The sequence below is a fragment of the Neovison vison genome, chromosome 14, assembly GCF_020171115.1.
Source record: "Neovison vison isolate M4711 chromosome 14, ASM_NN_V1, whole genome shotgun sequence".
NCBI lineage: Eukaryota > Metazoa > Chordata > Mammalia > Carnivora > Mustelidae > Neogale > Neogale vison.
In genome coordinates, this window is record NC_058104.1 from 11,713,566 (window position 1) to 11,735,020 (window position 21,455).

At 49.6% G+C, this 21,455-nt stretch overlaps 1 long non-coding RNA gene across 1 annotated transcript; it reads right to left on the reverse strand.

Annotated features, from left to right (window-relative positions):
- Positions 1 to 21: 21 nt before the first annotated feature.
- On the reverse strand, positions 22 to 20,752 carry LOC122896065. The gene is made up of 4 exons (XR_006382350.1): positions 20,727 to 20,752; positions 13,098 to 13,169; positions 592 to 712; positions 22 to 255 (listed from the first exon to the last, which is right to left on the reverse strand). It is a non-coding gene; the product is annotated as an uncharacterized LOC122896065 (long non-coding RNA).
- Between the last annotated feature and the right edge of the window lie 703 nt (positions 20,753 to 21,455).

Consider the following 21,455-nt stretch of genomic DNA (forward strand, 5'->3'; position numbering starts at 1 on the left):
CTTCTCCCCTGGTGTCTCCCTTCCCCCATCCCCCTCCCCCACCGTGGCCCTCTGTCCTCTGGGTTCTTTCTGTGTAATCTATTTTTTAAGAAGAATTTGTATTATTTTTTCATACGGCCGTAGCAGCTGCTGTCGGGGGGGCTTGGGGTTTTATTTTTCTGGCGGGCGGGGGTGGGGGGGCCATTTTGTCACTTCGCCTCGGTTGAGCATCTAGGAAGTATTAAAACTGTGAAGCCTTCTCAGTGCACTTTGAACCTGGAAAACAATCCAAACAGGTCCATGGCATTACGAGGCCAGGAGGGGGGACACGTCCCCTCCATCCGGGAACCGTGATGTCTAAGGAACACGCATCCAGACTCAGAACAATAAAATAAATTCCATACTCCCCACGCAGATTCCCCGTCGCCGTGTGTGTCTGGGGCCCCGAGGAACCGGGCACGAGAGGGGCGCTTGGTGACAGAAGCCCCGTGGGAAGACCAGAGAGGGGGGCGGGTGGGGACAGGTGGCAGGGCGGGAGTGGGGGGCAGAGGCGGCCCCCCCCCAACGGAACGTTCTCCAAAGCTGGGTTTGGGAGCGGGGAGGACGAGGTACCAGGGAATGTATTGCTTTCACCGACTAAGAGATGTTCTTCCTACGACGTTAAGGGGTCCAGTCAGGAAAGCCCACCGGCTCTTTCACATGGAGAGGCTTTCGATAGAAGGCTGCCGTGGCCCTGGCGGGGGCATTTAGAAAAAGAAGGAATTACTTTAGCTATCTGCTGTTCCTGTATCAAATCACCCCTTAAACTCAGCAGCTCCAAAAAATTGGGGAGCAGCTTGGGTGGGTGGTTTAGGCCTGGGGTCTCTCCTGAGGTGCTCGCATACTGTCTCGGCTGCAGCCCTCTAAGGACGTGATGGGAACTGGAGGGTCCCCACCCAAGGACCCTTGGGGCTTCCTCACGTGGCGGCAAGCTGAGGCCGGCTGCTGACCCGAGGCCTCGGTGCCCGTCTGGGCCTCTCCACCGGGCTCCTAGAGCATCCCAAGAGAGCCGAGCCGAAGCGGCGCTGCCTTTCCTGACCCCGTCTCAGAAGTCCCAACATTCCTTCCACCATATTCCGCTGGTCACGTGGGCCACCCTGATTCCGTGTGGGAGCGGACGACACAAGGCCACCGATACCGCACCAGAAGGGATCGGTGGGGGTCTTGGAAGCTGGCTAGGACCTTGGAGAGACCCTGGGAGACCAGTGCTCGGATTTTTAGAGTTCTTATCTTGAGAGGCACCAGGGTGGCTCAGTCGGTTAAGCTTAGTTTGTCTTCGGCTCAGGTTACAATCCAAGAATCGGGATCCAGCCAGCGCAGCAGGCTCCCTCCTCAGCAGGGACTCTGCTTCTCCCTCTGTCCCTCTCCCCTACTTGAGAGTTTGTGCGCGCGCTCTCTCTCTCTCTCTCTCAAAGAGAGAGAGCAGGGGAGGGGCAGGGGGAGGGAGAATCTTAAGCAGGCTCCACACTCATCGTGGAGCTTAATGCGGGGCTCGATCTCACGACCCTGAGATCATGACCTGAGCCGAAATCAACAGTGAGATGCTTAACCGACTGAGCCACCCAAGTGCCCCTGCAGTGCTTGGATCTTTGATGTGTGCTGGGGGGAAAGGCTGGATTCGAAGCAGTTGATGCTGGGACTTCTAAGAAGGTGGGTGCAAAAACAGTCATTCCGGGGGCCAAAATCGGCCGAGGCTGACGAGCGCAGGAGAGCTCAAGAAAGACCCTTCCTTTGTTTCATTTCCAGGTCTCCCCCCGCTGGCCCCTATTAGCAGGTGGCCCTTAACAGGAAGCCAGCTGCCAGGGAAGCCTGGGAAATGTAGTTTTCTGAGGTCCAGCAACAGCATCACAGAAAGTGGAGTGGGTCTGGGGCTGAAACAGTAACCAGCACAGTCCACCCTTTGGCTGGTCGTCACCCGTACACATCTTTCTACCGTACTGGATTTCCATACGATTCTAACAACTTCTTGCTTCCCCCTATCAGAGGGTGAGGATCCTTCGTGCACACACTGTTCTCTTCCTAAAAGGGAGGGACAAACAGCACGCCGGAGTCACCATATCCACCCCTCGGATTCCCCTGGAGTGCCGTGCAACTTAAATCACGAAGTTCCCCATCTTCATCAATACGTTTACATCAGATAACGGAAGGGAGGGGCAGTGAGCTCATGGACACGCAAGCAACGAAGGAAATATCCAGAGCTGCTGTGGTCCTCACTAACAAAACCGGGTCTGATGTCATAATTGATTTTTTAACACTCAGAATGAGAGACCATTCACACGCAAGTCAACTACGTGCAAAGTTGTTTCTGATGTCTTCACAGAGTTGTGCGGCCATCACCACAGTTTGATTTTAGAACATTTTCATCACAGTCTTGATAGTGTCCTTTGATGCACAGAAGTGTTAAATATTGATCAGATGGATGGGTGGCTTAAAAGACACGATCAGGGGCGCCTGGGTGGCTCAGTGGGTTAAGCCTCTGACTTCGGCTCAGGTCATGATCCCAGCGTCCTGGGATCAAGCCCTGCATCGGGCTCTCTGCTCTGTGGGGAGACTGCTTCCTCTTCTCTCTCTGCCTGCCTCTCTGCCTACTTGTGATCTCTGTCTGTCAAATAAATAAATAAAAGACACGATCAAAACTCACCAAAGAAGAAACAGCAAATGTGACCGCTCATGTATTTACCAAATGAACTGAATTTATAGTTCAGGACACTCAGAAAAACAAAACTTCAGGCCCCCGAAGGGGTCACTGGCAAATTTAAAGGAGGAAAGGCACCAAACCTACACAAGTTCTTCCAGAAAACAGAAGAGCAGGGAGCACTTTTGAATTCATCTTAGCAGCTCAGAATGGCCCTGACACCGCATCCGATACAGTATAGGAAGAGAACAATTTCACACCAATAGCATTCAGGGATAGAAAAAAGCAAAAATCTTCGGCAAAGTATCAGCAAATAGAATCGAGAAACGTCTAAAAACAATATACTCCAACTTCATGCTCCCAGCTTGACGCTGGGCATATACTCCCAGTCCCGTAGTCAAACAAGGCTTGGAAAAAAACACAGCCAGTCCTCACTTCACACTCCCCAGGACGGCCATACTCTTTTAAAAGAAAGAAAATGAGTGTGGAAGAGGATGTGGAGAAACTGGAACCCATGCTGATGTGAATATGAAACAACACCGCTGGGGCGCCGGGGTGGCTCAGTGGGTTAAAGCCTCTGCCTTTGGCTCAGGTCATGATCCTGGGGTCCTGGGATCGAGCCCCACATCGGGCTTCCTGCTCAGCGGGAAGCCTGCTTCTCCCTCTCCCACTCCCCCTGCTTATGTTCCCTCTCTCTTTGTGTCTCTCTCTGTCAAATAAAATCTTTTAAAAAAAATAATATAAAATCCTTTAAAAAATAAGCAAAACTTAAAAAGATGCTCCACATCACTAGTCCCAGGGATATGCAAAGTAAAGCTGTAAGGAGATGCGACTCGCACCTGTCAGAACGGCTAGCATCTTTGGAACTGACGACACCAAGCGTCCGGGTCTATATGAAGCAACCGGAACGCTCACATACTGGTAGCGAGAATGCCAGATAATGCGGTCAGTCTGTGTTCCCCTCCAGAGTTAAACACACACATACCATGTACTTCCCATGCAACACTACAGTCCCACTCCTAGGGATTTACCCTAGAGAAATTAAAAGTGATGTCCACACGCTCCCTGTAAGGACACAGACGTTTCTAAAAGCTCTGTTCATAATTGCCAAAATCTGGTGATAACCCAACTTCCCTTTCACAAGAAAACGGGTAGATTGTCGTGGGTGCGTGCAGGAACAGGGGTGGATCTCAAAAGCACTGCGGTGGGGGCGCCTGGGTGGCTCAGAGTGGGTTAAGCTACTGCCTTCGGCTCAGGTCGTGATCTCAGGGTCCTGGGATAGAGCCCTGCATGGGTCTCTCTGCTCAGCGGGGAGCCTGCTTCCTCCTCTCTCTCTGCCTGCCTCTCTGCCTGCTTGCGATCTCTCTCTGTCAAATAAATAAATAAAATCTTTAAAAAAAAAAAAAGCCACTGCATTCAGATAATCTGACATATCATGCTTTAGCAATTACGGAAGTGTGATTTTTGACACACGGCGATTTTATAAAAGTTAGGCAAATCTAAAATGCTAAAAGATGGGGACAACTGTTCCTCTGTGGAAGCTTAGAGTGCGGCGAGGTGTAAGCAATGGTTTTCAAGGGACATAATCAGCCTGTGATAACAGCATTCTACGTCGGAGAGACTTTTTGGAAGCACAAATCTAAAGAGGGCAATTCCTTCTCCAAATGACAAAATTTTGCCAAATGCATACGATCCTGTTGGTTCTTTGTAATACAGTAAAACTAGGTTGCAATTGTTGGAATCCTGTATCACTTCAGTGACCGTTTCAACTACAAAAACAACCGTTTAAGCATAAAATCAAATCACTGTCTTTCCGGCAGTTTATCACAGAGCCGGTTGTTTTATACAAATTACTATGGTTTTTAAATTTATGCAATTTCCTTCTTTCAGATTTCATTACACCTTGTTAACTGCTGAGCTTACAGAGCCCGGCAGTTACATAGCTATAAAATGTGCTGATTCCTGCCCAGGTTGGCCCAAACCACTCATGAAAAGCTTTAAACTTTTACTTTAAGAACCTCAAACTTGCCAATAACAAATTAACTTTTTCAAATCTTGGTAAGAATTCCATAAATAGGGGAACCCTCAAAATACAGATGATCACGTATGTAATTTTTTTTTTTTTTTAACCAACATAATCTATTCCAATTCAGATATCATTGGCTTGGATGCCTGGGTGGCTCAGTGGGTTAAAGCCTCTGCCTTCAGCTCAGGTCGTGATCCCAGGGTCCTGGGATCGAGCCCCACATTGGACTCTCTGCTCTGCAGGGAGCCTGCTTCCTCCTCTCTCTCTGCCAGCCTCTCTGCCTACTTGAGATCTCTGTCTATCAAATAAATAAATATAATATTTTTAAAATTTTTAGTTTTTAATTTTATGTGTAAGCAATCCCTGCCCCTAACATGGGGCTGGAACTCACAACCCTGAGACCAAGGTCACTTGCTCCACCCACTGAGCCAGCTAGGGCCCCCTGGTGTTTTTTTTTAAACTGATGATGTGATGAATTAGATTAGTATTTTTTCAATGTTAAAAGCCTTGCATTCTTAAAAAAAAAAAAAAATTGCATTCTTGGAACAGCCTAGTTTTGCTCTAACGTCCTCATTTTTATGCATGCAGTTGGATTCTGTTGGTGGAGATTTTTTTACTATGCCCATAATTCAGAAGAAGATGGTCCTCTGCCTTTGTCCTGTGGTCTTAGCTTTGTTTTGCATTGAGCTTATACTGACCTCATAGAATCCGTGTGTAAGGTTCCTTTTCTTTTTATCTTTCTATTTTCTTGAAGCATTTGTATTACACTTCTGTGTAATACCTCCATCATTTAACAGAAGTCATCCCTAAAGCTGTTGTGTTGTCATTTTCGGAAGACTTAAAATACCGTTCAAGAAGAAGGCAGTGAACGAGAAACAGTTCCTCCCTTTAAAGTGTATTTTCGGGGCACCTGGGTGGCTCAGTGGGTTAAAGCCTCTGCGTTCGGCTCAGGTCATGATCCCAGCATCCTGGGATGGAGCCCTGAATCAGGCTCTCTGCTCAGAGAGCCTGCTCCCCCGCCCCTCTGCCTACTTGTGATTTCTGTCTGTCAAATAAATAAATGAAATCTTTAAAAAATAAAAATAAAAAAATAAACTCTTAGGGCATCTGGGTGGCTCGGTCAATTCAGCGTCTGTCTTGCAGTTCTGAAAAACCAAAATCAGTATCTCTTTTTTTATATTCTCTGCGTGATGAGTGACATTCCTACCTCCTTCCATTCTTTAAACACGTGTTCCTTTAGTTCTTTGAACAGAGTTGTAAAGCCGACTTAAAATCTTTGTCTACTAAGTCTAGCATCTGGACCCCCCTCTGACGGTTCCTGGCTTTTCTCCTGGGTTCGGGCTACTCTCCTGTTTCTCTGCGTGTCCCGCACACCGGAGTCCTTGCATCAGCCCCGCCGTGTGTTAGCTGTGTGACCTAGAGCAAGTTACTTGACCTCTCTGAGCCTCGTTTTTCCCAAATGCGAGCTAGAATGTCCTCTGTGGGACAGATTCAATGAGATCTGTCTCGGGGCGCCTGGGCGGCTCAGTCTGTTGAGCGTGTGACTCTGGATTATATGCTGGAGGCTTCCGTATTCCCCTGTGGCTATCTTGTGCCCTAGATCTCCTTCTCAAAACTGCGGCGAGTCATTTGCTTGCCCCAAACGGCGCTGCAGCCTTAGGTGGCCATGACATTGGCCTTCCCCCATTTGCTTGCCGCTAATTGATATTATTTTCAACACTGCCTCTCACCATGAGTTGTTTCTGCAGAGCTCCAAATCAGGTCAGCCCCTCCAGCGGAAGTGAGGCTGCCAGTTTTCATGGCCACCGTGTCCTGGCCTTTGGGGGCGGGGGTGGGTGGGGAACGGGAGTCACCTGGAGATAAAAAGTCACAGATGCCACTGTTATTAATGAGACTCTCGAGTTTTTTGTCAAATAAGCGCCTTCCAAATTGCTGTCTGCCTTTGTTAACTTCCAGGATCCCGAAATGATTGCTTTTGATAATTTTGCCAGTTTTTCCCATTGCTTTTTTGAGCCAACACCTTCACCAGGGTCTTGCCTGGGTCACTTGCCCTCCTTGTCCCTCATTCCTTTCTCACGATACTCCAAACAGAAGTTTCTTCTTCCTCAAGTACGCAGTTAACAATTCTTTCAGAAAGGGTCTGTGGGAGAGAAAATCTTTTTTTATACATTTTGTTCTTCTGCATATTTCTACTGCAGAAATCTACACGCACCATCTTTCACCGTGTTCAGGATTCACAGTGTTTCCTCGTTTCTCGAGAAATCAGGACCCCACAGTTGCAGAAAAGTCTTTAGTCATTCCATCTTCAGATGTTACTTCTGCCTCGTTCTGCGAATCATACTCTTTCTGGAAATTCTATTAGACGTTGAATATTCTGATTCCGTTGTCTGCATCTCCTAACGTCTTTTTCATATTTCTTTCATCATTTCAGCTCTCTACAGTCCTTGAAATCTTATCACAGCTCACCCATCCTCTCTTCCCCAGGATGTGATCTGTGATCTGCTTCAACGACTACACTTTTCATTGTTAGAAACTCTGGCTCTTTGTCAAATCTGGGGGGGGGGGAATTGATGGTGTTTGTTTTCTTAGGGTTTGGGGTTTCCTATTTGATGTCTATAATCAACATCAACATATTGAATTTTATGCTCCCTTTCCTGTTGTATAATATCAAGATTAGGGCGGGGTGGGGGGGCGCCTGGGTGGCTCAGTGGGTTAAAGCCTCTGCCTTCAGCTCAGGTCATGATTCCAAGTCCTGGGATCGAGCCCCGCATGGGGCTCTCTGCTCCGCAGGGGGCCTGATTCCCCCTCTCTCTCTCTGCCTGCCTCTCTGCCTACTTGTGATCTCTGTCTGTCAAATAAATAAATAAAATCTTAAAAAAAAAAAAAAAGATTGGGGCGGAGGGCTCTGATTGTCCTAATTGTTGTGCCTCTGAGTCTCACATGTGGAAAATTATCCCGTCAAGGCTCTGATATTTCTTTTTTTTTAATTTTTTACTTAAAGTCGATTAATTAACATATAGTGTGTTACTCGTTTTGGAGGGAGAGCTCAGTGACTGGCCAGTTGCACACGCCGCCCAGGGCTTATCGCATCACGTGACCTCCCAGGGCCCATCCCTCCAACCACCTCCCCTTCCGCAACCCTCGGTTTGTTTCCTAGAGCTGAGAGTCTCTTACAGTTTTCTCCCTCTCTGATTTTGTATTTTTTTTATCTTTTTTTTATTTTTTTTTTTAAGATTTTACTTACTGATTTGACAGACAGAGATCACAAGTAGGCAGAGAGAGAGAGAGAACAGAGAGCCCAATGCGGGGCTCGATCCCAGGACCCTGAGATCGTGACCTGAGCCGAAGGCAGAGGCTTTAATCCACTGAGCCACCCAGGCGCCCCTGATTTCGTATTATTTTAACGCTCAACCAACTGAACCACCCAGGAGCCCCTCCAATTTCCATTTTAAGTGGGCCCAAGCTGCCATAGCCAAAAAAAAACCCCCGTACTTATGTACATGTGTGTTTATGTATGTGATGCATGTATCTCTCTGTACACACACACACACACACACACACACACACACACGGGCATCCTGTACTTCTTTCCTAGCAACCCTAGTGCAGGGTCTCCTCTCCGGGCTCTCCTGGTTATTGACCTTCATGGAACCCTAAGGCAATTACCAACATTGTCAACCCATTGGCTATCATCTACCGTGTTTAGTCCCCTCTTTGTTCCTAGACTCCTGGGATTCCTCTGTCCTGGGAGCTCAGCTGTGCATTTAAAATAAAATTTTCAAAATTTCATGAAACCTTTCCAAGAGTGTCACTAGCTGAGTTCTCTGGTTATCTGAGCCTGCCAAATCAGAGATATATGGGGAGGATTTTCGGGAGAACAAGCTTCGTAGCCCCTCTTGGCCTGCCAAAATTCTGATACAGCCTGCTAGGGAATACGCCAAAATCTGGGGGGAGCTGGAGCCCGAAATAGGGTGGAGGTGGGGATCGTTCCTGTGTAACTTGAAAGCAACACACAAGATTCTGGATTCAATTCCCAGCGTCTTAGATCTTTGTATCCCCAACGCCCAGTGCAGTTTACTGGCCCCCAGGAGATACTGGATGAGCGTGTGGTGAATGAACGAAGGCCCGACACTTGGGCCGACACCTTGCGGCGCCCATGGTGCAGGTCTGATCTGATACGCCATCAAACCAGGTAGTGCCTGACCGCCCAGCACATAGTAACTGCTCAGTAAAAGGCCATTTCCCCTTCCCCTAAAACAGGAAGAAGGGGCTCCCCACGGCCCCACGGGCTGGGCAGGCTCAGGCCAGACGCATCCCAGGGTGTGGACAGCCTGCATTCCAGCCTTGGTCCCAGGCTCTGACCATCTCCATGGAGCTCAAGTGGGAAATGTGTGGGTTGGCCTAGATTCCATGCTGTGGATTTGGACCAGCAAGTGCCTGAAGAATGGGCCCGTCTGCCTGGAGGACAGGAGGCCCCGGCGCCGCTCCAGGGACCTCTATTAGGCCCCACCTGTTTATCTGTTGAGGGTGTGGCACAGATTGAGAAAGATTAGGAACACCTAGAAGGACTGTCAGAAGGCCAGGCTGTCCTTCTCCGCGCCCTCCCGCCTCCCCCATCCAGTCCCCAGGCGCTCAGGCTCTTTCTGAATCCCCATAGTCTCCCTGAGGGCTCCTCCTCTGGGAGGGCCACTCTCCCCACGGCCTCAGGCTCCCTCTCCAGGTCTCCAGCCAGGACACCACTTCTTCCCCTTCCTGACCTCCTCCTGTGATTCCTCCTCCGGAGTATCCTCCCCGCCCATCCGGGGCCCACGCGGACCCGTGGACTCCACCCTCCCCTTCCCGAATCTGCTTAGTCACCGAGTCTCCTGGCTGGAGGCTGCCGCCTCAGGATGCCTCTGCCGTCAGGCCTCCCCATCACCACCTGAGGTCGGCCCCAGCACCCTCCTCGCCAGGACTGTCACACCTCCTCACTCCCCCAAGGATGGTGGCCCCAGAACCTGACCACAGCTTCAATCTGGCTTTGTCTGCTTCCAGTAGGGTTTTGCTTTTATTTATTTTTTTTTTTAAGATTTTATTCATTTATTTGACACAGAGAGAGAGTGATCACAAGTAGGCAGAGAGGCGGGGGTGGGGGGGGGGGAGCAGGCTCCCTGCTGAGCAGAGAGCCCGATGCGGGCTCCATCCCAGGACCCTGAGATCATGACCTGGGCTGAAGGCAGAGGCTTAACCCACTGAGCCACCCAGGTGCCCCTTGCTTCTGCTTTTAAAAAGGAGCCGCTACAAGCTAGACGATTCTCATACAAAGAAAGAATCCCAGATGCTCTCGAGAAGTTCTCTCTGGACCCACGTGCATTTTGCCCCCTTGGAGGAACGATTGATCGGAGCTCCCCAAGGGGCAGCTGTTCCCTACATAGCGGACTCCTATCTCCCCTGATGGTCCCAGACCCCACCCAGGCTGCCTGGCCCCTCAAGGCACTTGAGACCAAGGCTCCGTCCTCCAGCCCATCAGCCCCCTCACTGCTCCCAATGACATGCCCGGCCGTGCCGTGGCTTCCAGGCCCCTGCAGACAAAATCAGCCTCCTTAACCTGGCACTCAAGGCCCTTCCTCATTCCACCCAGGCCCCCTCTCTGGCCTCACCCCAGTACTTCTGAAACCTTCCCAGATTCCAGAAATCCCAAGCCCTCCCCGGTGTCCCGGAGCCATTCTGATTATCAACTGGGCTTTTGGTTCTCCTTAGTTTACAAACGACCATACGCCACAGGGAATACACTCAGGGAATTGGAACGCTGTCTCAGGCTCCCTGCTCAGTGGGGAGCCCGCCGCTCCTCCTGCTGCACTCTCCGTCAAATAAATAAATAAAATCTTTAAAATACACACACTAAAAAACAAAAAACCATAACTCTGGGGCACCTGGCTGGCTCATTCTGTAGAGCATGTCACTCTTGATCTTGGGGTTGTAAGTTGGAGCCCCATGTTGGGTGTGGAGATTACTTTAAAAAAATAAAATAAAATCTTGGGGCACCTGGGTGACTCAGTGGGTTAAAGCCTCTGCCTTCGGCTCAGGTCATGGTCTCAGGGTCCTGAGATGGAGTCCCCGCATCGGGCTCTCTGCTCAGCCAGGGAGCCTGCTCCCCGACCCCTGCCTGCCTCTCCACCTCCTTGCGGTCTCTATCTGTTAAATAAATAAATAAAATCTTTTAAAAAATAAAATAAATAAAATAAAATCTTAAAAAAACAAAACTACAATCCCATTATCAGACTCGAGAGAATTAACGGTAACTCCCAGTATTCTCTGGTATCTAGTCCCTAGTTAAAGTTTCCCCAGTTGTCTCAGAAAAGTAGTTTATGGCTATTTTGTCTTGTTGGTCACATAAGGAACCAGTCAAAGCTCTGGGGCTACTTGGCCTGCTGGGTCTTTCCATTCTCTGTTACTCTGAAACATGGCCCCCACCAATCTTTTTCTCCCTTTTTCTAAAGATTTTATTTACTTATTTGTTGGACAGAGAGAGAGGGAGACCACAAGCAGGAGGAGAAGCAGGCTCCTAACTGGGCAAGAAGCCCAATGCGGAGCTCCATCCCAGGACCCTGGGATCGTGACCTGAACCGAAGGCAGATGCTTAACTACTGAGCAACCCAGGTGCCCCCCACCCCCGCCAGTATTCTTGATTCCTATTCCATGTCTGTTGGAATACCTCCAGTAACGGGGATCTCACTACCTCACATGGCAGCACCTCCACTGTTAGACGGCTGTGGTCACTGTCCAGTCGTTAAGACCCTCTTGTATCTTTCGGCTATTACGCAAGTCCGGTCCTCTCAGGTTACCTCTCTGCAGCCAGGGGAGCTTCCCCTCTCCTGGCTGAAAGTCCCCAGGTCTTGCTCCTTTTACATAGAGGACGAGGTCTCCAGACCTCTCACCGCAGTGGGAATGAGCAGCATTTTATTTCTCTACCTCTAACACTGCACTGCTCCCGGCTGATACAGCTCTCTGCCCGGAAGCACGCACTTGCCTTGACTCGGCCTTCATTTAGTCCAGCTTTTGTGGTTTCTAGCGATGGAAACCAACTCAGACTGGCTTCAGAGAAATGGAGCAAAGCACAGATCAAATCCAAGCCGTTCCCGCTGAGCCACCCCAGCAAGGGAGGGTTTGCCTCCCTGCAAAAGGGCATCGGTCACAAGGAATGCAACCAACTGACCTGCTGGCTCGCATGCACGCCAATCCGGACAGATCGCTGTCCCCAGGTAGCTGGGTACCATGCCTGCCCAGGCGTGCATCCTATGTCCTCGCTGACGGGGGGTGGCTGGGTGCGGGCATGAGAAACCACAGGGGTGGCATCTGCCTTCCCGCCTCCCAGAACCACTCTCCAGGTGCGCGCAAGTTCCACCTCGGCCTGGTCTAGAGCACGCGTCATGCAATGCTACCAGGTTTTCAGAAAATTCATTTATTCAGCACGCAGGAGAGGCCCACCCATTGCCTACGCTCTGGGGGGTGGATGGGATAGAAGTGAACCCCATGGGGCCCTAAGTCTGGACAACCCACAGCACCGTCGGGGAGGCGGCCATGCCGAGAGACCGTGATGAGGAAATCAGGGCTGTGAGGGGCTCCCTGCAGGAGGCGGCATGTGCAGGGAGCCTAGGAGAGGGGCAGGTGGGTGTCTGGTGGGCACGTGGGAGCAACAGGGACAGAGAAGGAGGAGCGTTCTGGGAAGCGGGAACTGCACAGGCAAAGGCACAGAGGTGAGCAAGGACTTGGGAGTATCCAGCACCAGAGGAGGACTTAGTGGGGGGCACAGGCTAGGGATGGGGCTGCTCGGGAAGAAGGCAGGACCCTATGGCGACTTCCAACCAGCACGGTGACACCTGTGGCCCCAGGATCGCCAAGCTCCCTGGCTTCTACAACACAACTGGCCATCCAGCACCTGGGCCAGGGGACTCAGGAAGCCCAGTGTCTCCCCCCAAGGGCCAAGGGCCGCTGAGGTCTCCGGGGAGGGCTTCCAGTTAGCAAGAATCGCAGCTCAGATAAACCTCTCTGGCGGCGACAAGGTCACTGCACGGAGCTCCGGGGAGGGGCTCCACCCCGACCTCGTCCCTCATCGCCCCTCGCCTGACTTGCTGCTTTAGTCGCTCTCTCCGAGGAACCTCCCCACTGTCCCGTACCCCTCAGGACCCCGCCCCTCAACAGCCTGCCACCTCTCCCTTCCCTCTGGCCTCCACTCTAGAAACATCAATTTAGGATAAAAACCACGTTTGGCGGTGCTCCGAGCGGGGCAGCTTTCGCACGAGCCTGCCCAATTCTGCGGGTACCACCCCTCCGCTTGCTCTTCTCTGAGCCAGTCCCAAGAGGAACAAAAGCAAAAGTCACCCCCACGCCCCTGGATATGGAAACGGTCCGCCTTTCAAGTAATCGTCCAACACCTACTTGTTGAGGAGCAGACAGTGTTCCTGGCTCGGCCTTTTCCACTCGGTTCTCCACTGGGTCAACGCTGCACGGCTGTTGGAGGGACCCGGCAAGAGCATTAGTGTCCTTCCCTGGCCTGGTGCCCAGAAACGTGCTGCCCTTGAATCGAAATCTTCTTTGATCAGACAGTCAGAATATTCTTGGAAAGGCGAAGTTGGCCTTGATTTCCAAGCTGAGAGCTTCTGCCCCCCCCCACCTGCCTCCCCGGGGTCCTTGCCCTCCCCAGGGAGCTGGGTCTCCCTGACACCTTGCTAAGTAAGGGAGTCGCATTTCCAAAGGTAGGCCAGAGGAGGTGGCAGCATCCCAGCCCGAAACACCAGCCCCTAGCACGGGGCTGGCTGAAGACAAAGCAAACCTGGCACCTTCTGTGCAGGGAGGTGGTAGGAACGGAGGCTACTGTCTGTGATGCCCGTGATGCCCGAGGACCAGGCTCCAGCTCCCGCCCTGCACCTTTGATACCGAAGCTTGGGGCGGGGGGTTTTTACAGTGGTACTGTGGTCCATTCTTCTGTTAGGGGCTCACAGACCCCCATTAAGGCTCCATTATTCTCACTTTTACTGCCCCGCAGCCTTGTCTGCAGGTGGCCATGGTTTGCCCAGGCATAAGTGCCTTCCTGTGCCCAGAGAGCCTGCAGAGAATGGACAAGATCAGCCCCGGCCTCCAGGCACTTGCTGTCCATTGACAGGTCAAAAGAAATCCTGAGGGACGCCTGGGTGGCTCAGTGGGTTAAAGCCTCTGCCTGCAGCTCAGGTCATGATCCCAGGGTCCTGGGATCGAGCCTCACATCGGGCTCTCTGCTCAGCAGGAAACCTGCTTCCCTCTCACTCTCTGCCTGCTTCTCTGCCTACTTGTGATCTCTGTCTGTCAAATAAATAAATACAATCTTTAAAAAAAAAAAAAAAAGTAAAAAAAAGCCTCAGGTCCTTCTTGAAGGAAGGGTGTTCCTGGCGTTGAGGGACAGCAGTTGCCCTGGGGAAGGGGAAGAGGGCGGCCTGGAACCCAGGGTGTGGGGGAGACGAACCTTGCTGTCTACTCAGGGATGAGGTGTGAATTTTGTCCACTGTGCACATAAAATGTCCTTCCGTGAATGTTTTATGTACTTGCGCATGTACAGATCTACACACACACTCACCTATCAGAAGAGTATGAGAGTCCAGAGTTTGGGGAGTACAGAAATTTGAGATCGGTTTTGAAAGAGAATGGGGGACTGGAAGGGCCTATTCAGCCAGAGCAGCCCCACCCCGGTTGAACTGCCATTTTTGCTGTAAAGCTTAAATTGACCTTGCCCCCCCCCCCAGGGGAACTTATTTAAAAGCAAGTCCGGGAAACCAGTCCCAGTAACAAAGTCCAAGTACAAGGGTGGGTCAGGCCAGGTGGAGGGATTCAATCAGTGGGGGGCGCATATTGTCTCCTAGCTACCAAGGAGTATGGGCCCCCGCCCTTTGGGAGCCTTCTGGCGCCAATCCCAACCAAGGTGTGATAGGCTGGTTCAAATGTCTACTAGGGTACAGTGTAATTCAGTTGGTCGCCGAGCATCACTGTGGAGTTTCCTGTGTGTGTTACAAACTCATTGGCTCCTCCCCTGCCAGGGCTGGCCAGGCCCAACCACACGGCCTTTGCTCTGTAAAAGTTAGTCTGAAAAGCAGGGAGGGGCCCTCCTCTTTGGAGGGGCAGCCCCAACCGGTATGTTTGACGGGTCCGTCTGATTCCTGATGCTTGGCGCAAAATAAAACTTTGCTTGACCTTCGCTTTGTATCAGTCTCGCTCCTTTAATCACGGACCCATAGTTGGGGTACCCAGTTTGGTGGGACCCAACAGGGACACCTGGGTGGCTCAGTCAGTTGAGCGTCTGCCTTCAGCTCAGGTCATGATCCCAGGGTCCTGGGATGGAGCCCACATCGGGCTCCTTGCTCAGCGGCAAGCCTGCTTCTTCCTGTCCCTCTGCTACTCCCCCTCCTTGTGCTCTTTCTCAAAAAAAAAAAAATCTTAAAAAAAAAAAAAGAATGAAAATGCGCCCATTGAGAAAGTCGGGGAGGGGGGTGGAGGTGACAGAGGGACAGCTGGGAAGGAGGAATGGCACAGGTACAGACACACAGGCTGGGGAAAGCGGGATGTGTCTACGGGATCCTGAGCCCTGTAAGGCTGTCACTGAGGCCCTCTGGGGAGCTCAAGCCCTTTGGGTGGGCAGCCCTGGCAGGGGAGGAGCCCTCCAGGGACAGCCTGAGGGTCAGAAAGGGCTTAGGACAGAAGAGGTGGGGATGGTGAGGAAAGCAAGCCAAGGCTTCAAGGGACAAAAGGGTTCCCATGGGGACCTGACTGTCACTTAAGGAAACTGCCCTCAACAGATAAACAGGTGGGGCCTAATAAAGGCACCCCCTCAGGCCTGTCCTCCAGGCAGACTGACCCATTCTTCAGGCACTTGCTCGTCCAAATCCACAGCATGGAATCTAGGCCAACCCACACGATTCCCACTTGAGCTCCGTCAAGATGGTCAGAGCCAGGGACCAAGGCTGGAATGCAGGCTGTCCACACCCTGGGATTCATCTGGCCTGAGCCTGCCCACCCCCTGGGCCCGTGGGGAGCACCTCTTTTCTTCCCAAGACTATGCTGCCCAGTACGGGAGCCACTAGCTACCTGTCACTTCTTAGACTTCAGTGTCCATTAATGAAAATTAAATGAAAATTAAATACCAGTTCCACAACCACATTATTCGGACACAGCCGCAAGTGCTCCGTGAAGACCCCTTCAGGTGTTTCTGATTTTGCATACCAAAGCGACCTGGAATTTTTCTCATCACCGACTCCTTGAAATGGTCAACGAGACAAACTATTTCAAATGCTCAGCTGCGATGGCATAAAAGAAAGAGAAATCCCCAGATGCCGGAAACAAGAGGGCCCTGTCCCCAGCAGCTGACAGCTAATGAGCTCATCCTGCTTCTGCCCTGTGCTGAGGAAAGGGTGGGCGGCAGGGGCTTGGCCATAGAGCCCAGGTGGGGACAGGAGACAGCCCCGGGACACACCCAAGGCCAGAGGGGTCCTGAGACCTCTGAGAAGTGAACAGGGGACCTTGAGAAAATGTGCCCATCTACAGGGAGGTGACAAGCATGTTTTGTCTGTTTCACCCCGAGAATCCACAACTCCCAGCCCAGCATCATGTGGTTTGAGATGTCAATGTACCAGACTCAGACGGTCCAGAAAGTCCCAGGCTAAACACTGACATAAATACTGGGCCTAGTCTGGTGATACTCCCGGGACATAAGCGAAGGAAGCCATGCTCCATTCTATCCAGGCCACAACACATTTTATTGGAGGCAAGGATCATTAAGAACCAGTTACCCTAAGGATGAGCTCACACTAAGAAATGTCAAATCGCAGGGCACCTGGGTGGCTCAGTGAGTTAAGCCTCTGCCTTCTGCTCAGGTCATGATGGGATTGAGCCCCACATCGGGCTCTCTGCTGGGAGGGGAACCTGCTTCCCCCTCTCTCTCTGCCTGCCTCTCTGCCTACCTCTGATCTCTCTCTGTCAAATAAATAAATAAAATCTTTAAAGAAAAATAGCTAAACTCAAAACTAGCAAGCTGGGAGACATGTCTGCAGACACATTTTCTATGCCCAGAATGCACAGAGAGCTAAAATGAGGGGAAGTTAGAAGGCATCAAAGAGAGAATAACATAAGTGAACACAGCTCTAGGAGGATCCTCCAAGGAGAAAGAAAGAACAGGGGAAGGGCAAGGTTTAAAGACTAACAAAGTCTACATGTTCAAAACTAACAAAAGGTACTGATGAGGGAGCACGGGGCTGGCTGAAGACAAAGCAAACCTGGCACCTTACACGCCCCTCTCCACCCCCTCCCCTCAGTCCTATGGGTAGCATCCCTCAGGCAGCCCTGACTGCCATAAACTATAAGCAAAGAGTTAACTTGCAGAGCTCACAGTCCTGCTAGACAGGAGTCTCCCTTGGCTTGCAAATGTCCTAAATCTCACTAACAAAGACAATTGAGAGCAGGATTGTGACATCCCACCAAAAAGTCTCCCAACTATCTTAATGTTAATGGCTGGCCTAAAGACAACACGGATCTAGCAAGGCCTCCTGTGGGCCTCCGAAATCCTGGCACCTCGTGGGCCCTCTTTAGCATATGAAAACTCCGTTGAAACCTCCCATCCCTTCACCACACCCCCCAACAGCAAGGTATATAACCTGCCATCCCTCTCAACCGGCGGCAGTAGCTCTTCCTGCCCACGGGTCCTGTCCCTGTGCTTCAATAAACCACCATTTTGCACCAAAGATGTCTCAAGAATTCTTTCTTGGTCATCGGCTCAGCCCACCGAACCTCACCTAGGTTCTAGAACTTCATCAGGTACTTTAAAGATTTTTAAGATTCAAGAAATGCAAACCCTACCCATGCTTAGAAATGGTAAGTCTTCATTTAGAAACCATTACAGTGAATGCACAGAACAAAAGCAAAAACGGAAAAAAAGAAGTTTAAAGCTACCAGAGGGGGGTCAAAATGTTGATTATCTGCCCATAATGATAAGGGAGCAGAAGGCAAGCAGAGAACGGCTAACACCCCAAAACCACCCCCAGCCCCCCCACTCCCTGCACCCCAGATTCCTGGATGTGAGATTTATGTGACATTCCTCCAGGAAACTCACAACTGTCTTTTTCTAAGCCATTTGAGAAGAGAGCGAACACAAAACTGGGGAGAGGCAAAGTGAGAGGGAGAAGCTGACTTCCTGTTTAGGTGGGGCTCAATCCCAGGACATGGAGATCGTGACCATGACCCAAGCCAAGGCAGAACCATCTTGAGCTACCCAGCCGCCCCTCCAGGCTGTCTTAATGTTAATGCTTTGCCAGAGGGAAAAACAACCTTAGCTTGACAATAGCAAGGCCTCTAGTGACCTGAGGGTCTCCTTTAGCAGATGAAAGGCCTTGGGGCACCTCCCTTTTTCCTTACCACCCCCCCCAACTCCCAAGTGTATAATCAGCTGTTCCTCATAACCCCAGTGCCGCTCTTTCCTGCCCAAGGGTCCTGACTCTGTGCCTTAAATAAAATGACCTTTTTGCACCACAGACAATTCTCGAGTTCGTTCTCGGCCATGGGCATGGGACCTCACCAACATTCCAAAACTACATCAGGAAGACCTGACAGCAGAGGGGCGCCTTCTGGCTGGCTCAGACAGAGGAGTGGGTGACTCCTGATCTCAGGGTCTGAGTTTGAGCTAACTTAAAACATAAAGAGTTCTAGGGCCCTTCTCTTGTTTGGGATTAACGTTAGGCTTTGTGGAATCAAAAATGTATCCCTGGGGCGCCTGGGTGGCTCAGTGGGTTAAGCCGCTGCCTTCAGCTCGGGTCATGATCTCAGGGTCCTGGGATCGAGCCCCGCATCAGGCTCTCTGCTCAGTGGGGAGCCTGCTTCCTCCTCTCTCTCTCTGCCTGCCTCTCTGCCTACTTGTGATCTCTGCCTGTCAAATAAATAAATAAAATCTTAAAAAAAAAAAATGTATCCTTTGTGGAATCAAAAATGGCTCAGTGGGTTAAAGCCTCTGCCTTTGGCTCAGGTCATGATCCCGGGGTCCTAGCATCGAGCCCCGCATCGGGCTCTCTGCTCAGCCCTCTCTGCCTGCCTCTCTGCCTACTTGTGATCTGTCTGTCAAATAGATAAAAATCTTTTTAAAAATGCGTGCTGGGTACTGCATGACAACTTCTAAAATATTTGAAATAGAATTATAAGAAAGGTTGGGAGGAATAAAAGATATTGACCAACTTAATACAAGGACATAAATAATTTAAACACATCAGTCATCACAATAAATGGAAATGGACTAACTTGCCAATTCTCGCGTATAGTGATTATATCTATTAGTAATACGTAACCATCGGCTACTTGCAAGAGGCTCACCTAAAAATACAAAGATTCAGAAAAGCTAAATGTAAGGAGATGAGGGGAAAACAGGCAAGGCAAAAGAAAGCTGGTATGCAGGTGTGTCTCACACATTAGTATGGACATATTCAAGCTGACTTTAAGGCAAAAACGGAACAAAACAAAACACTAGTATGAAAAAGGAGAGTCAAGATTTGATGTTAAAAGGATCAGACGACCCGGAGGATAAAAGAATTTAAACTTGGATGCCCACAAAAACAGTCTCCAAATAAGCACTGCAAAAACTTACAGACTTACTTACGAAAATAAATTTGACAAATCCACAATCACAGGGAAAGACATTAAAATACCCCCTCACCAGCTGAGAGCTAGGTCAAGCAGACAAAAATCAGTGTTGATGAAGATTTAAAGGACCTTCACAGGGGTGCCTGGCTGGCTCAGCAGGAAGAGCATGGGATCCTTGATCTCAGGATCTTGGGTTTGAGCCTGATATTGAGTGTAAAGATTACTTACAAAACAAAATAAAATAAAAAATATTTAGGCACCTGGGTGGCTCAGTTAAGCATCTGATTTTGGCTCAGATCATGATCTCTGGGTCTTAGGACAGAGCCTGGCCACTGGGCATGCGGGGGGTGGGGGGTGGGGGGGGTGGGGGGGTGGTCTGCATTCAGAAGGGGGTCTGCTGCTCCCTTTCACCCTCCCACTGCTTATGCTCTCAATTTCCCTCCCCCTCTCTCCAATAAATAAAATATTAAAAAAATTAAAAATCTAAAAAAAAGAAAAGAAAAAGAAATAAACTACCCTTATAGAGCTCCAAATGTGATAATTAAAGAATACATATGGACTCTTTTCAAAAACTGACCACATGCTAAGTCAGAAACAAGTCTTAATAAATACCCCAAAATTGGGCGCCTGGGTGGCTCAGTGGGTTAGGCCGCTGCCTTTGGCTCGGGTCATGATCTCAGGGTCCTGGGATTGAGTCCTGCATCGGGCTCTCTGCTCGGCGGGGAGCCTGCTTCCTCCTCTCTCTCTCTCTGCCTGCCTCTCTGCCTACTTGTGATCTCTGTCTAATAAATAAATAAAATCTTTTAAAATACATAAATAAATAAATACCCCAAAATTACCATCATGCATATCATATTCTCTGGCTATATTACAATATAGTGAAAAATCAGTGAGACAAAACATAAGCAAATCCCCAGGCATTCAAAACTTGAAAACACACTTCTCAGTATTTACTAGTCAAAGAAGAAAGGAAAACACCATATAACAAAACTGGGCAGATATGGCTACCGGAATACTTAGGGCAAAATTTATAACCTTAAATGTGTATGTTAGAAATAAAGACCAAAAGTCAGTGAGCTGGGCAGTCAACTCAGGAAGTGGGGGAAGGGGGGGATGACAAAACAAAAATCCCAAAAATGAAGAAAAGAAACAATAAAATCGAGAACAAAGAAAAGAGCGGTCTCCAACGCAAAACTGGTTCTTTTAAAACCCTAATAAATCCTCAGGCGAAAGACATAAAAAGAGACAGTGCAGAAATAAAAACTATGGGGAGGAAATAGGATGTTGTACTATGAATCAATTCAGGATGGTAAATTTTAAATCTTACATGGAATAGGTAATTTTTTTTCATTTAAATTAAGCCAACTTATAGTACATCATTAGTTTCAGATGGATTAGGCAATATGCCTTAAAAATGTAACTTACCAGGTGCCTGGGTAGCTCAGTGGGTTAAGCCTCTGCCTTCAGCTCAGGTCATGATCCCAAGGACCAGGGATCGAGCCCCGCATCTGGCTCTCTGCTCAGCAGGGAGCCTGCTGCCCCCTCTCTCTCTCTGCCTGCCTCCCTGCCTGCTTGTGATCTGTCAAATAAATAAATAAAATCTTTTTAAAAAAATAAATAAAAAATAAAACAGACATAAATTGGACAGGATTAAAATTTTAAAATTTTATGCTTCAGATTGACACCATTAAAACAAAATTAAAATAAATTAAAAAAAAAACCACCCATAGAATAGGAGAATAATTCCGCAAACCCTATGTCTGAGAAAGGTCTTGTATCTAGACTATATAAAATACTCTCACAATTCAATAATAATAAGATAAACAGCCCAATTTAAAAATGGGCAAAGGACCTGAAAACATATTTCTCTAAATAAGATCTATAAACAGCTAATAAGCACATGCAAATATGTTCGCAGCCAGCAGGGAAATGCACACTGAAACCCAACAAGATAGCACTTTGGATGCATGAGATGGTTATAACCAAAAACGCAGTTAACAACCAGTGTCGGAGAGGCCGGGGAGACACGGGACCCCTTACACACTGCTGGTGGGAACATAAGATAGCGCAGCCCCTTCGGAAAACAGTCTGGAAATTCCTCAAAGAGTTAAACACAGGGGCGCCTGGGTGCCTCAGTGGGTTAAAGCCTCTGTC